Source organism: Bufo bufo, chromosome 2, assembly GCF_905171765.1.
Source record: "Bufo bufo chromosome 2, aBufBuf1.1, whole genome shotgun sequence".
Lineage (NCBI taxonomy): Eukaryota > Metazoa > Chordata > Amphibia > Anura > Bufonidae > Bufo > Bufo bufo.
Genome location: NC_053390.1, coordinates 628,985,403 through 629,000,898, shown reverse-complemented (window position 1 = coordinate 629,000,898; position 15,496 = coordinate 628,985,403). Strand labels below are relative to the sequence as shown.

Here is a 15,496-nt window from a genome sequence, read left to right as displayed (position 1 = left end):
AGTGTGAACTCAGCCTTTCAGGTTAATTTTAGCGTCAAGAAGAAGCGCACTCCTTTTACACCGTCGTCAGCTGATTTCACATAGATATCTACAGAACATGTTCTATTAAACACTTATTGCAAGTAGAGGCCCCCCCCCCCCCGACAGTGGACAGGGTGTCAGCAGTAAATTTGTGTTGACGTCACTGATCATTTTGCCCTTCCTCTGATCCGTCAGAACAATACCTGTCAAAAAGGAGGCCAGAGAGTGGCACAATGACAGTGTGGAGGTGGCAGAAGCAGCAGGAGGGCACAGAGTGGCACAACACAGAATGGGGGTGGCGGCAGCAGCAGCATGAGGAGGATGCCACAGGGTGGAGAGGTGACATAGTGTGGAGGTGGCAGCAGCATCAGGAGACCACAGAGTGGCAAGGTGACGTGGTGTGGAGGTGGCAGGAGCATAAGGAGACCACAAAGTGGCAAGGTGACTTAGTTTTGAGGTGGCAGCAGCATCAGGAGACCACAGAGTGGCTAGGTGACATAGTGTGGAGGTGGCAGCAGCATCAGGAGACCGAAGAGTGGCAGGGTGAAATAGTGTGGAGGTGGCAGCAGCATCAGTGGGGAGGTGGGTGGCAATTCCAGTAGCAGCTGAAAATGGTGGATGAAAGAAGGAGATCTTGGCATCAGATGTGTGGCATCAGGTGGGTGGCCGCATCAGAACAGTAGCTGAGGCAGGTAGCCAGAAGAAAGAGGTGTCTTTTCTCAAAGTGTTGGTGTGGCACCATGGATGATCTAGTCTGATGCATCAGGCATTGGTGGGTGGAAATCCTGGCTGATCCACGCCTGATTCATCTTGACAAAAGTCAGTCTCTCCACATTTTCAGTAGACAGGTGAGTTCTTCTTGGGGTAACTATGGCCACCTCTGCAATAAACACCCGCTCTGATGCCACACTACTGGCCTGCAGGGCAGCTTTTCCAGGGCAATCTCTGCCAGCTGTGGTCACAAATCCAGTTTGGCTGCCCAGTAGTCCAGCAGATCTTCAATGGGGGGTGGCAGGGTGCTTTCCAAGTATGCCACCACCTGCTGGTTCAGGTCCTGCTCCAGGCCTAGCTGCTGCTGCTGGTGAGTAGTTTCTTCACTAAGTGGGTGAAGAAAGCTGCTCATCAGCGACTCTAGACTCAAGTTTCTGCTGATGGAGCTGGAACTGTTCCTACCCTCCCCCACCCTGCTACAGCAGCCATGACAGAGGAACGTGAGCACAGAGGGCCCCCCCGGTCAGACCTGCAAGAGAATGGACGATGGCGCAGATAGACAGAGGCCAACTGACTTCATAGGATGTCTCTATAGTAGTTCAGTTTGTCCTCCCTCTCAGCGGGTGTAAAAAAGGCCCCCATTTTGGACGAGTAGCGAGGAGCCAACAAAGTGGAGAGCCAGAAGTCATCTCTCTGCCGAATGCTGACAATTCGTCTGTCACTACACAAGCAAATGAACATGGGGGCCATTTGTGCAAGTGACTCGGAGGCACTCCCTGCCTCCATCTTCACTGCATACTGCCACGGTGTGTCTGGATCTTCTGCCTCGTCTGCCTCATCGCCCTGTAGCTCCTCTGGCTGCTTCTGCTCCTCCTCTCCTGTCACCTGTGTAGAAAAACCATCCATTTCGCTACACATTGCTTGTACTCCAATATCCTCCTCCTTCAGTTCAACCCCCACAGGGCTCATGTGGCTGTGATATCTAGGCACCACGTCTCCAATCCATTGACCAGCCAGATTTAGCAGCATATGTTCTAGGACATGAAGCAGTGGAATGCCATTGCTGCTGCAGGCTAGACCACCACGTCGGAGCCACTGTTCTTCCAGGCCACTTTATGGTGATACTGCATATGTTTACGTAGTGCTGTGTTGCCAACATTGGCACCCTGGCCACACTTCACCTTCTGCCCACAGATTCTACAAATGGCCATGTTCACCGACTCCATTGGCTTAACAAAAAACTGCCACACCGCCAAGTAGGTGATTTTACCGCCAACACTCTGCACTGACTGACTGTTACCGCCACTGCTTCCATGAACTTCTGCACCAGTACTTTTCGGGCAGGTAGGCTCCTGCAAAGTGGGTGGTCTACCCAGGGTAAGTTTGGCTCCCGACCTCCCACTGCTGCCACCCTGCTGAATCCCAGCCATGCTAGTGACTTTCTGGCTCCGCCGCTGACTCCGGGCAAGCTGCCACCCTCTTCTCCCGATGATGATGAAGCTCCTAATTCACCCGGCTCTCAAGTGCGATCAGCTACATCTTCATCATCGAGTACTGTCTGCACGTCACTGATGTCCTCCTCAATGGTCTCTGGCTCAGGTGTCTGACCGCTCGCAACACCAGCTCCCACGCCACTCTCCTCATCACTACTTACCCACCTACCGGAGGAAGCAGCGGATGCCTTCTACAAATCTTGGCTGGCCAGTACCTTCTGACTGTCCTCTAGTAGTTCGTCCTCGCTTTATAGTGGAGCTGAGCCCACAGCACATAATATTTCTCTGGCTGAGAGAACAGAAAAGGACAGAAGCAGGTTCAGGACAGGTGAGAGCACAGGGCCTGCTCCCAGGCCATGCCAACTAAGGGTTGTGTCTGAAAAACCCACTGACTCTTGGCTGTCTGATGTCACTTGGAATGAAGTGGATGACCGAGTCAACCATTTAAAAACCACTGTGTTGCTGGTCAAGACACGACCGCTAGATGAAACAGGGAGCTCAGGCCTCTTGCTGCGACTCCTGCTGCCAGCCAGAAATATTTACTCTGCGACATATGCCTGCGCCAGAAATATTTAGGCCTCTGCTATTTCCCTGTGCAGGGCCTGGCACTTCTCTGTCTGACATACTGTAAGATCAAGTAAATAAATAAAAAGGAAATTAAAACGCCCAAAAAGTCTGTAATTTTCTCACTTCACCAAACAATGGCTAATAAGCCCTTTTTTCCCCACTAATACACGCCAAAAAGGGCTTTACAACATATAACTGCACCGCTGAACAGCAAATATATATTTTTTGCAACTAATCCAAGCCAAGAAGGGCTTTAAAATATATAAGTGCACCGCTGAATGGTAAATATATATTTTTTTGCCACTGATACACGCCAAAAAGGGCTTTAGAACATATAACTGCACCGCTGAATGGCAAATATATATTTTTTTGCCACTAATACACGCCAAAAAGGGCTTTATAACATATAACTGCACCGCTGAATGGCAAATATATATATTTTTTGCCACTTATACACGCTATAAAGGGCTTTAGAACATATAACTGCACCGCTGTACGGCCAATATATTTTATTGCCACTAATAAACTCCAAAAAGGGATTTAGAACATACAGTATAACTGCACCGCTGAACAGCAAATATTTATTTTTTTGCCACTAATACACAACAAAAAAAGGCTTTAGAACATATAACTGCACCGCTGAACGGCAAATATATATAATTTTTGCCACTAATACAAGCCAAAAAGGTCTTTAGACCATATAAGTGCACAGTTGAACGGCAAATAATTTTTTTTTTGCCACTAATACACGCTAAAAAGCGCTTTAGAACATATAACTGCACCACTGAACGGAAAATGTAATTTTTTTTTGCCATTAATACATGACAAAAATTTATGTAAACGGCATAACGCTGAACGGCAAATATATATAATTTTTGCCACTAATACACGCCAAAAAGGACTTTTGAACATATAACTATACCGCTGAATGGCAAATAAAATATATTTTTTGCCATTAATACATGACAAAAATTGATGTCATTTTCTCACTTCCCCACACAAAGTCAAATACTTTTTTTTGTGTCACTAATACACTCCACAAAAGGCTTTAGAACATATAACTGCACTGCTGAAGGCAAATAATATATTGTTTTTTTTGCCACTAATACACACCAAAAAGGACATTTGAACATATAACTATACCGCTGAATGGCAAATAATATATATATTTTGCCATTAATACACATCAAAAAGGCCTATAGAACATAGAACTGTACCACACAACAGCAAATACTTTTTTTGTGCCACTGTCGAGGGAAGGAGTAGATTTGCATATTTATATATGTCTAAGATATGCATATATACATTTATATTTGCCCTAAATGGCCAATGGGGATATGTTTACATTATATAGGTGTATATCCCCTGTATGTCCAGTATATTGGCCCAGCGTATGGCTGTATACAAGTATATAGATATGCATATCCCCTGTATACTTAAGTGCTGCCCATGTATGTCCCCAGGTTGCATATTATATACAGATGTATATATATATATATATATAGATATATATATATAGATATATATATAGATATGCCCCAATTATATATATATATATATACTTATAAAGCGTGGCCAATACCCCCCCCCCCCAGTCACGGGTGTCCCCTCCCCAGCCTAATCTCCCTGCAGGTGCATACCAGCGCACCTGCAGAAGAGAGATCCTGCCTAGATGGCTGGCCAGAGTGTATAGCCAGGAGGGTGGGCTGCTAAATAGTGTGTGTGTAAGGGCTCTTTCACACTTGCGTTGTCCGGATCCGTCGTGCACTCCATTTGCCGGAGGTGCCCGCCGGATCCGGAAAAACGCAAGTGAACTGAAAGCATTTGAAGACGGATCCGTCTTCAAAATGCGTTCAGTGTTACTATGGCAGCCAGGACGCTATTAAAGTCCTGGCTGCCATAGTAGTAGTGGGGAGCAGGGGAGCAGTATACTTACAGTCCGTGCGGCTCCCCGGGCGCTCCAGAATGACGTCAGAGCGCCCCATGCGCATGGATGACGTGATCCATGTGATCACGTCATCCATGCGCGTGGGGCGCCCTGACGTCACTCTGAAACGCCCGGGGAGCCGCACAGACGGTAAGTATACTGCTCCCCCGCTCCCCACTACACTTTATCATGGCTGCCAGGACTTTAGCGTCCTTGCAGTCATGGCAACCATTCAGAAAAAGCTAATCGTCGGATCCGGCAATGCGCCGAAACGACGTTTAGCTTAAGGCCGGATCCGGATTAATGCCTTTCAATGGGCATTAATTCCGGATCCGGCCTTGCGGCAAGTGTTCAGGATTTTTGGCCGGAGAAAAAAGCGCAGCATGTTGCGGTATTTTCTCCGGCCAAAAAACGTTCCGGTCCGGAACTGAAGACATCCTGATGCATCCTGAACGGATTTCTCTCCATTCAGAATGCATTAGGATAAAACGGATCAGGATTCTTCCGGCATAGAGCCCCGACGACGGAACTCTATGCCGGAAGAAAAGAACGCAAGTGTGAAAGAGCCCTAAGTATGATATTTAGTTAGTTTGTGGGGTGGAATTGGGATTGTTCTGTGTGTAGCGTGGTATAGGTGTATTGTAATGTTGTTAATATATTACTGTGTGCGACTAAAGATATATATATATTTATATGTCCATTGATATAAATATATACATATATATAGTTATAGCAATAATTAGACTGTAGACGTGTTATTGTGTTAATAAATATACTTTATTATTCATAATACAGTGTATAGTCATTTATTGTAGTAGTCGACTCAGTAGTAGTAGTAATTTGCAAGTAGTTCAGGGAATTAGGTAAGGCAACAGAGGTAGTCTCTTTTAAAGTATAAATAGGCAGAGTCATTAATGACAACAGAGTTAGATAGTTTTGTACGTATAATATAAATAGGCAGAGTTATCAATAGACGACTCACGCTTATTTATGAAAATTAATTATTGATATTACCAAAATATTAATAATTAATATTTCCTTTAACATTGGCAAGCCAGGCCCACTGCTAGGAATTTGTTTTCTGTGTTTGGTTTTGGTGAAGAGAATCGATTACTCTGTGAACTGGTCAGGCAAGAGTGACGCGGTCAGTGGTTTCTGAGCGTCCAGGGCCTGATAGTTCGGACAAGTAACGCAATTTTTCAATCAGAGCTAAACGCAGAGCAAAATCTACAGCAGAGAACCTAAATCATTTTGATTTTTAGATAACGATTTTCTGATTGCCTTTCACAAACATCCTGATAAGAAGTCATCACATACCGTCACTGTAACAGAACCATCACCATTGGAGCTGAACAGAAGTCCGGCTGGTCGGGAGAAGGTATTCCTGGTACTAGAGGACCTCCTCCATGCAGCACACAAAGGACAAGAAAGGACAGCACAAAAGAAGATGGCCTCTCGTCAAGTATGGACTTCTCAACACTGCAACACCTAGTTAACACAGTACATTCAATCCGATCCTCCCCAACACTAACAAGTCAGCATAAATGCTGTGGTCAGATTTGTTAGCACAGGCTTGTAGTTATGACAAGCTATGTGTTAACAAGAGGACGGTATTGAATAAGGCAACCAAATAGCTTCAGATACTAGCCAAACTTGTGCATACATTTGAGGTTAGCATCTGCAAGCCAAAGCAAGTTGTGCTGGTGTCTCGGTCAACAGAGATAATTCCTCCGACCATTCATTGTCAGTGCTGTACCAGTCATTCGAACCAGGTTTCGGCATTGAGGACACAGCTGGCAGAGAATGTACAGTCTACCAATGACCGTGATACGCAGGTGGCTAGTGTAGAGTCACAGTTGGTAGAGCTGCAGAGGCAGAAGGAGGCTCAGTTGACTGAGTCCTATGCTGAGATCAAGGCCTTCAAGGAACGGACTGCCTCTACTGACGTGACGGTAACAAATGGTGCCGGCCCTATCTTTATCCTTAAAGTCAGGGCCAGAATATCCCATAATTTTGCCCTGTGCAGGGCAAAAAGGGGTAGATTAGTCTGTGACAGGCCAAATCTCCCAAAATACCAGTCTGTACAGACTAACACAGATTTTCCCCTGACTTTGGGAAAAATAAATATCGTGAAGAGTGTATCTCTAAGGATGGAACAGTTCAGGAGAAGGGAGCACGACTGCAGTGTAGATGGACCTAAGCCATGCAGGGCAAACATCAGATGTTTTGCATGTGCTGGCTTAGGTCATACAGCGAAACACTGCGAATCAGCAAAACACAAAACACACAGGACCGTCAGGTGCTCCAGGTGTGAGAACAAAGGACACATTGCAAGGAATTGCCCTTGTGCAAGTAATTTCAATGTGTCCAGTAATGGGATCCAAGTAACAAATCGTGTAGTGGGGTCTAGTCAGCTTGGCCATAAAGGGGTTACCTCTCAGCAGCATACGCCTCACCAGGTGCTGTGGGTTCAGAATGGCCAATCTAGGCTAGGAATTATTTGACACCCCTGTACTATTTGTTACACTGCTTGTTCCCCGTGTATGTCCATGTCATGTGTTTTGTTATCTCCTTGCATGTTGTTTTTTTATGTTGATGGCAATAGTTCTTGTTTACGAATGTGTTCCACCCTGATGATTTTTGTAGTTTGCATTCCTCGCTGTGAGTCCAGTCGCTGCTGTTTTTTATTTATTCTTGTGTCCCTTTTGAGTAGAACTGTGTAATACTGTGGATTGAGAAAGTTGTTGGTTTGTGGAACGGTTGACGATGATACACAGTTTAGTGGGATGTCACAATGATCAACCAAGGTCTCAGATCGATACGGGTAACTCTGTTTTGCTCAAGGCAGACAGACAACATCAGTGATGTTACACTGCACACTTACTTTCTAGTCCAATCAGGTAACACCGCTCTGATTGGGATTGGACGCTCAATGATTAGCAGCAGATTGTGGCCTGTATTTGTGTTGTGGAGTCCTGAAGAGTCAAGGCATGATTTATGCCATGGATTCTACTAGCCTCCACAAGACAGGATGACAGGGGGAAATCAGTCTGAGAACACATGAGTAAGACAAGGATACCGTGCCATCAAGAAAAATATGGTGCTTCATCCACAGCTCCCATCAGATATCTTAACCTATTAGGGTGGCCATCCTTATCTGTTGGTACAGATGGATGTGAAGCAGAGGACGCGATCCTCTGATAGTTGCATGTTCACACACAACAGTGTTAGGATAACGAGGGGTCCTGTGACATGAAGGTCAGCCCAATGCCTTTCTCTACTCATGGGTCAAAGGTATTGGTGCTGGTATTGACAACTAATTGCACCATGAGGGGATAACTCCACCAGGAGTGTATGGTATTTTCTTTAGTCCTAGGTATGGATACAATGGAGCAGGAGAAAAGAGCCCCAACTACGCCCAGATAAGAAGGTGGATATCCGACCAGATACCCCTGAGAGCAGTGAGCAGAGAGAAGCTGGGTCTCCGAGTTGACATGGAAAAAGGCTCCGCTCTGTCCTGACTGCATTGGATACCATTGAAAAGGGACTTTGCTTTTCAACCTGCCCATCCACCCAGTGAACCGGGTAGTTCTACCTTGGACTATCATTCAACTGTCATCGACAAACGGACAAAAGGACTGGCCAAGTAACTACAAGTCCAGTCAGAAAGTCCAATATTGATGAAGTCAGGGGTCAAGGACTCGGTCAAGGTCCTGTGACCCTGAAAGTATTACCTTTTTATTTGCATGTTTGTTAATTGTGTACCCATGGACACTCTAGGTGCAAATATGTGACAGCCTATACTCAGGGAATCTCGCCCAACGTACACACATTTATATTCTATAGTCGTTTCACATTGACACGTGGCTTTGTGAACTACCTGTTTCTTTGGAGGTGTAGAAAGACATGCCCTGTTGCATGAGTCTCTATGGGTACACACACTAAATCTAATTTTGCGGTGTTGGGAGGGGGAAGGATGTGATCTTTTTTGTGTGAATGGGGAAAGAATAGATTCCCTAGGGACAAGCCCCCTCCTCTACTAGATATTTGCCACTTTAACCCCAAAAACGGTGAAGTTCATAAGGGTTGGACTGAATGTCAGTTACTGCAGTGTTCTTTCCCACAGTTAGAATTTAGGTACCATGACATCACCTCTTACTCAGAAAGTCTGACCTGCCTTGTAAAGACCTACGTATCTTTCCATTGGAGAACCTCCTCAACGACAGATTTTTCAATCAAGATGAAAGGAGAAGGGTCGGATGGAAGTCGTGCCTATGCTGAAAAGAGACCTAGAGACTGTGAGGGTGAAGCCATCCCAGAATACATTGGGGGTGGCTGATACCAGAAGAGTGGCACTGACAGACAGCAGCAAGATGAAAGGAGAAGTGTCAGAGGAAAGTCTGTGAGGGTGAAGCCATTCCAGAGCCAGTACATTAAGAGTGACTGATACCTGAAGATCGACAATGAATGAAAGAAGGCCAGTCCACGGTTTCTGAGAGGATTACCCTAGAGACTGTTAGGGTGAAGCCATTCCAGAATACATTGGGAATACATTGGGAGTGGCTGATACCTAAAGATCGTCACTGACAGAACACAGAAACGAAAGATAAAGAAAGTTAAGACGGTGTATTCTGTGGATGGTTTGGTTATGGTGAAGGGCAGGTCGGAGGTGTTAGCCACGAGGGGGGATATCTAGGTACCAAAGGGCCAGATTACTTCAGTCCATCCTAAAGTGCCACCAACAGTGAGTGGGGTTGAGGGGGCAAATATATCTCAACCCTTCCCTCAAGCTTTATTGTCGTGTTCTCAACAACAGGGGGATTGTAGCGGGAAGGGGTAGATTTGCATAGGTATATATGTCTAAGTTATGCATATATACATATATATTTGCCCTAAATGGCCAATGGGGATATGTAGGTCATATAGGATATATAGGTGTACATCCTCTGTATGTCCAGTATATAGGCCCAGCGTATGAGTGTATATTAGTGTTGATCGAGCATGCTCGGCCGAACACCAGTTCGGCTCAAGCATCTCGATGCTCGGCACATGGCGATATTCGGCCGAATGCCACATGGCTCGAGCGCAATGCTCAAGTCTCCTCCCCGCACGTTTGTTGGCTGCTACGCAGCCAATAAACATGCACATAAGTGCTGCCCTTCACTGTAATGCCGTAGTCATGTTGGTTACTGGCATTACAGTGATTGGCTGGCTGGAAAGCGTCATCGGGTGCTATATAGCACCCGATGACACGTGTTCGACTCAGTGTTAGTCAGAGAGAGCTGTGCTGAAGAAGGGAAAGATAGTGTAGGGGGTGAATTATTATTATTTTTTTGTTGAAAAATTGTCAGAGACCCAAAAGTTCTTTTAAGGACTATTGTGTGTGGCAGCAGCAATATATATTTTTAGCACAACCTGCGCTAAATTGCTAAAACTTTACAGACCCAAAAGTCCTTTTAAGGACTATTGTTGTGTGTGGCAGCAGCAATATATATTTTTAGTGCAATCTGCACTAAATTGCTAAAATTTTACAGACCCAAAAGTCCTTTAAAGGACTATTGTGTGTGGCAGCAATATCTATTTTTAGTGCATCCTGCTCTAAATAGCGTGCAATAGTTAGGCCGCTGCAGACAGTGACATTATCGGCGCTACATCTCCTGTGTAACGTGTGCGCATTCCAAAAATATCTGTGACATCCAGAGTACTTTTTCCATAGACTGTGTCCACTGCTGATGGTGACATTATTCGCACTACATCTCCTGTGTAACGTGTGCACATCCAAAAAATATCAGTGACATTCCCGGTAATTTTTTTATTAGCCGCTGGTGACATCAGCGACATTACCTGCGGTATTTCTCCTGTGTAACGTTTCCACATCCCAAATACCTGTGACATTCCCTGGAATTTTATATTAGCTGCTGCTGACATCAGCGACATTATCTGCGGTATATCTCCACCACAGAATTATCCTCTTGCAGCACCAGTCAGCCATCAGTCGATAGCTGGAAGCAGTGTAGCACTGCAGTGGGGAAGCGTCAACAGGCCATGCTCAAGATGATATGCTTAGGTGACCAACAGCACACCGCCGCAGAGCTGTGACAGGGGATAAGAGACCAGACTGAGCTGTGGCTCTTGTCACTCAACCTAGAACCCGGCATGGTTATGTCTGATAATAGCCGTAACTTGGTGGCGGCTTTGGAGCTCGGCAAGCTCACAGACATCCCATGCCTAGCCCACGTCTTCAACTTAGTGATTCAGTGGTTTCTCAAAACCTACCCCAATTTGCCTGAGCTACTGGTAAAGGTGCGCCGCATGTGTGCCCATTTCCGCAAGTCATACACAACTTCCACTGGTCTGTCAACGCTGCAGCAGCTCTTACAATTGCCAGCTCCCCGGCCAGTCTTTGTGAGCAGCAGAGGGCAATAGTGGAATACCAGCAGCAACATGGTCGTCACCTTTCTATTCAGCTTCCGCTCTTCACAAGCGAGGAGTGGGCATGGATGTCTGACCTCTGTGAGGATTTAAGAAACTTTGAGTAATCAACACAGATGGTAAGCAGCGAAACCTCTATTATGAGCGTCACCATTCCACTTCTGTGTCTACTCAAACGCTCGCTGCTCACAATTAAGGCAGACGCTTTGCATGTGGAAGAGTTGGAAATGGGGGAAGACATTACACAGGGTGATAGCCAGACCACCCTCAGTTTATCTTCTCAGCGCAAATTAGATGATGAGGAGGAGCAGGAGACGGTTGCCTCCGCTACAGAGGGTAGTTTCCCATGGAAGTTTAATTCCATCTGTTCAGCGTGGATGGGGAGAAGAGGAAGTGGATGAGGAGATTGAGAGTCATCCTCCTGATGACGACAGCGAAGTCTTGCCTGTTGGGACTTTTTGTTAAACTACTTTTCCTGTGTACTTTTCCCGTGACCCACATGTTTTTTTACGCATTTTGGACAACACCCATTACTGGTTGTTCACCCTTCTCGACCCCGCTACAAAGAGAAATTCTCATACCTGTGGTGGAGAAGATGAGTGTAATACCAGAAGGTCCTTGTGGAAAAATTGCTCCAAAAATTTCCAGCTGACAATGCTGGCAGCAGAGTACGTAGTTTCTTGGGCAACCGAGGAGGGGAGAAGAGGGGAATACACAGCAGTACCAACAGAGGCAGGGCAACACTCTCCAAAGCCTGGGACAGTTTCATGACACCCTGCCAGCACCCTCACCCTGATGCGCGGCCTAGTGTCACAAGGAGGGAAACATTTTGGAAGATTGTGAATGAGTACATAGCAGACCGTATCAACGTCCTCAATGATCCCTCTGTACCTTACAACTACTGGGTGTCCAAGATGGACATGTGGCATGAACTGGTGCTCTACGCCTTGAAGGTGCTGGTCTGCCCTGCCACCAGCGTTTTGTCAGAGCGGGTATTCAGTGCTGCGGGGGGCATAATAACTAATAAGCGCATCCACCTGTCAACTGAAAATGCTGACAGGTTGACTCTTATAAAAATGAACAAGGCCTGGATTGCCCCTGACTTCTCTACTCCACCAGAGGAAAGCAGCTGAACATAAAGGCACTCTAAATGTGACTTTTATGGTGTATTGAATAAACCGCATTACCATGCACCCCTTCCACCACAAAAAAGGGTGTATGATTCAATCTTTCTTTTCTTGTCCTCCCCCTCTTCCATCATATTAACATGCTTATTAGTCTGCCCTCGCTCCTAATGTTGTAGAGGATCAGCTCACCTGCAGGCCCTTGCATATAATTTTTTAGAGGGTCAGATCACCAGCAGGCCCTCACCTACAATCTTTTAGAGGGTCAGCTCACCTGCAGGCCCCCGCATATAATGTTTTTGAGGGTCATCTCACCAGCAGGCCCTCAAATGCGATCTTTTAGAGGGTCAGCTTACCTGCAGGCCATCACCTACAATCTTTTAGAGGTAGAGGGTCAGCTCACCAGCAGGCCCTCACATGCAATCTTTGAGAGGGTAAGCTCACCTGCAGGCCCTCGCATGTAATGTATTAGAGGGTCAGCTCACCAGCAGGCCCTCACCTTCAATCTTTTAGAGGGTCAGCTCACCTGCAGGCCCTTGCATATAATGTTTTTGAGGGTCAGTTCACCAGCAGGCCCTCAACCATAATGTTTTACAGGCTCAGTTCACCAGCAGGCTCTCGCCTACAATCTTTTAGAGGGTCAACTCACCAGCAGGCCCTCGCATATAATATTTTTGAGGGTCAGTTCACCAACAGGCCCTCAATCATAATGTTTTTTCAGGGTCAGCTCACCAGCAGGCCCTCAACTACAATCTTTTAGAGGGTCAGCTCCCCAGCAGGCCCTCGCATATAATGTTTTTGAGGGTCATCTCACCAGCAGGCCCTCAACCATAATGTTTTACAGGGTCAGCTTACCAGCAGGCCTTCACCGATATTTTTTTCAATGGTTAGCTAAGCAGCAGGCACTCGCCTATAATTTTTACAATGGCTAGCTCAGCAGCAGGCACTCGCCCATAATTTTTTCGATGCTCAGATCAGCAGCAGGCACTCGCCCCTAATGTTTTAGAGAGTCAGCTCTCTAGCAGACCCTCACCCCTAATGCTTTAGATAGTCAGATCAGCAATAGGTCCTCCCCCGTAATGTTTTAGAGGATCACCAGCAGGCCCAAGCACCCGAGCACTTTGGTGCTCGATCAACACTAGTGTATATATAGATATGCATTTCCCCTGTAATGCATGTCTATGTATACTTGAGTGCTGCCAATGTATGTCCCCAGGTTGAATATTATATACAGATGTATTATATATATATATATATATATATATGCCCCAATTATCTATCTAGATATTTCCACGTACCTCCAGGAGATGCGTGGACCCTGGAAGCGTGTGTCAATATGCGCAGGCTGGTGCGGTGACTTCATATTACCGCGCCAGCCCACGTGGATTTGGCTGCAGGTGTGCATGCGCACGCATGCCTGCAGCGCGGGAAGTCGGAAGCAAGCGCGGCCGGGTTTAAATAACCCGGCAGCGCTGCGCTTAGAGGGAAGTGAACCCAAGCAGCTCCAGAAGGAAGATGCCCCATTGAGCAGCTCAGCAAGTGGAAATTAACCCCTGGATAACGAGCAAAGCGAGGATCTTCCCCTGGATAACGAGAAAAGCGAGGATCTTCCCCTGGAGACGAGCAGCATTAATCCTGGATGGCTGAGTACCTTATACCACCAACGATTAACCCCTGCTGAACCCTTGCCATATACCTGCCCAACCATATTCTGCATTAACCCCTGCAATATACACTGCTCTACAGATCCATATATTAACCCCTGCTATTCCCCCTGCCCTGCATTATCCCACTGATACCCCCTGCCCTGCATTCTCCTAACCCCCTGAATATCCCATTCCCACAGACCCTATATACCCCTACAGTTACCTCTTCACTGGTGTCCTGCATATCTACCTTGCCACCAACTGTATCCCTGGCCTGCATTGTCCTATTAACTCTTCTAGTTCCATACTGTGTTTAACCCCTTATTTCCTCCGTAGGGACAGAGTGTATAGCCAGGAGGGTGGGCTGCTAAATAGTGTAAGTGTGATATTTAGATAGTTAGTGGGGTGGAATTGGGATTGTACTGTGTGTAGCATAGAATAGGTGTATTGTAATGTTGTTAATATATTACTATGTGCGACTATAAGTATATATATTTATTGTCCATTGATATAAATATATATAGTTATAGCAATAATGAGACTGTAGACGTGTTATTGTGTTAATAAATAGAATTTGAATAGCGAAATATTTGTACGAATATTACAACTTAAATTTGCAAATATTTCGAATATATTAAAATATATTCGTTATAACGAATATTCGTTTTTTTTTCCATCTGAACCCATTAGTCATATTAGTAATTTACTTTAATATCACTAAATTAGTGCTAGTAATTTAGGATCCCAAATTTTGTGATAGTAAAAATTACTACCATCACTGATGGGTTGGCTTGGTAGAATTGTCGAATATAGCGCTATATTCTCTATCTTCGTCTATTCGACCAAGCCAACCCAATATCATACAGCCCTTATGCGACCCGATTCACTCGCATATTTAATTGCCGATTTATCGCATAATATAAACATATAACATCTTACATAAAGAGGAAAAAAAAATTATTTATAATTTTCCTCTTCATGTGCAGCACTATATTAGATAAATTGCAGTCTATATGTGTATATTACGGATATTTGCTATATTGCTATAACTTTGATTTTTTGAATATTACGAATATTTGAAAAAATGAAGTTATTGCAATATAGCGAATATTCATAAAATACACATATAGACTGCAATTTAGCTAATATAGTGCTATAATCTTTTTTTTATAGTCAAATTTTTTGGTCTCTTCTCAACTTCATTTTTGGAAAAAATTTACACTATTAAAAAAAATACTACAGCTTTATATTAGTTAAATTGCAGTCTATATGTGTATATTACGAATATTCGCTATATTGCTATAACTTTGTTTTTTCGAATATTCGTAATATACACATATAGACTGCAATTTATCTAATATAGTGCTGTACATAAAGAGGAAAATTATAAATCAGTAATGAGAATCGTTACTGATTTATAATTTCCCTCTTTATGTAGGATAGTTTATGTTATGCGACAAATAGGCAATTACATATGCGAGTGAATCGGGTCGCATAAGGGCTGTATGCTATTGGGTTGGCTTGGTCGAATAGACGAAGATAGAGAATATAGCGCTATATCCGCTATATTCGACA

At 44.9% G+C, this 15,496-nt stretch overlaps 1 long non-coding RNA gene across 1 annotated transcript; it reads left to right on the top strand.

The window, feature by feature from the left end:
* The first annotated feature begins 363 nt into the window (after positions 1-363).
* Positions 364-718, top strand: LOC120991916. Its single transcript, XR_005776859.1, has 3 exons — positions 364-403; positions 514-529; positions 604-718. It is a non-coding gene; the product is annotated as an uncharacterized LOC120991916 (long non-coding RNA).
* Positions 719-15,496: the final 14,778 nt, after the last annotated feature.